Below are 2014 nucleotides of genomic sequence, written 5' to 3' on the forward strand. Positions count from 1 at the left end.
AAGCACTTATTCTACAGAGCTATTCCCCCAGCTCCAAAAGAATGATTCTAAGGAGATTTCCAAGGAAGTACAAAATCTATGTGAGTCAGAACCTGGTCTATCATCACAAGCCCACTCTTACCACAGCCCTTGGACAGAATTGTGGAAAAAGCTAGATGCCAGTGTACTCACTACATTGCAGATCTGACAGCAACCAAAATGTAACCTGCATTACTATAAAATGAGAATTGTGAGGCTCACCTTTGAAGGCTTTTTTTGACCTTAAAATTTAGTAATTTTATTTTCTACTGTAGTTAATCTTGACTAAACACTGGAGCTTTATGCTTTACTGGCTGGTGTTGGAATAAAGGTCACAGACTTGCATTTTAACCTATTGTGCGCACTGTAATAGCTTAAAATAAAAGGTATACTAAACACCCTGGAATACAGTCCCTTGGAAATCTGTGATGAAAAGTCCTGTAAGGATTCACTAATGAAGTAGGGTAGGGGAACTAGAGTTCTTCCATCTCCCCTATGGAAGATCAGGATCAACACTTCCCAGGAATCACTAAGTTTCACAAAAGGGAGAAACCTGGGTATGGAATCAATTTCATTTTATTCCATAGAGATTCTTTTCCAATGGTAAAGAAACAGTGTGAAGCATGACTCCTGGTTTCTTCACCAGGTGTGCTAACTTGGTCTCTGTATTCATGAAGCCAGACAGTTGTTATGCAGTTGTGGAAGTGGCCAATAGAACCAGCTTCCTGTAGCCACAGACTGCTACCTGGTATCTAGCTGGAACAAACATCAACCCAAATAATTTTTCAAGCACTATTAACTGAATTAAAGAATAAAGTTCACCACTGTATTATTTCAAAAGAAGATGTCAAAAGTAAGGATTCATTTAACACTGAGTGAGAAAAATCAAAAGAAGGCTTACCCACTGGTGAGTTTCCACTGAAGGTGAACTGACAAGAATGCGCCCAGCTACAGTTGACACAAAGACACTATGCACAAGTGTGACTTTCTACTAGCCGCAGAGTGAGGGAAAGCAAAGAGCTACTTCTGTGTATTTCAGGATCCACACAACAAGGTAGAAACTATCCTCAGGGGCAATGCATGCTCCATTGATTGCACTGAATGATGTAGGTGTATTCATTTTTCTTTTCTTTTTGTTTCAGAAACTTGTTTATCTCTCTTTTGGACATTGCAATGTACTTCGAAATGATGCCATGTTGGTTCAGTCCAAAAAGCAACAGTAGGAAAGTCAGTATTAGGCAGGCAAGGAGCAGGCTATAGACCTGCTGCCCCACCCAAAGCAACCACAGCAAGATAAATGGTCATGGTCACGAAGTACATTTTCTGCTTCTCTTCCTTTAGTGTAAAGAGGCGTTTCCACCAGCCCACAGCTCTGTGTCGCATCTTTACTACATTGCTGCAAATTCCATGGAATCTTTGCTGTTGTTTTGTTCCATGGTCTATTTATTGGAGCCAAAAATTCTAGGCATTAGAAGGGGAACAACATAATCAGCCAAGGACAAAAACATAACAAAACAGGAAACACCATACAGAATAGATGGATCTAGATAATAATCACAAATACCAGAGAGACTACAACCATGATGGCGTGGAAACCAGGCCTTCTTCCATCTGAGGACCTTGTCAGGGACCAGCATCACTTCTCCCCATCCTTGCAGCCAGCAGCTATTTCAGACTTGCAGTCTCCGCAGCCAGTAGATTGGTGCTGCTATCATCACCTTCCGCCATTGTCCCTGAGATTCGCACTCATCAAGGGCATGCAGCCCGACGGAGAACCCCACCTCCTCTCACTATCCACACTGCTACCAGGGCACTCCGTGGATGTATTTTATTTTATTTTTATTTTTATTTTATTTATTTATTTTTTTCTGTATTTTAGGGCAGGGTCTACGGGTGTTCAGGGTCTTACTACTAGATCAGACTCATACTGATTCTCCTATTTACAGCCTCCCAAGTGCTGGGATTACAGGCATGCTCCACCACACCCAGTCTCAAT

At 41.6% G+C, this 2014-nt stretch overlaps 1 pseudogene; it reads right to left on the reverse strand.

Annotated features, from left to right (window-relative positions):
• Nucleotides 1-1085: 1085 nt before the first annotated feature.
• On the reverse strand, nucleotides 1086-1749 carry LOC101563271 (annotated as a pseudogene).
• Between the last annotated feature and the right edge of the window lie 265 nt (nucleotides 1750-2014).

Source organism: Octodon degus, unplaced genomic scaffold (genome assembly GCF_000260255.1).
Source record: "Octodon degus isolate 3935 unplaced genomic scaffold, OctDeg1.0 scaffold00505, whole genome shotgun sequence".
Classification (NCBI taxonomy): Eukaryota; Metazoa; Chordata; class Mammalia; order Rodentia; family Octodontidae; genus Octodon; species Octodon degus.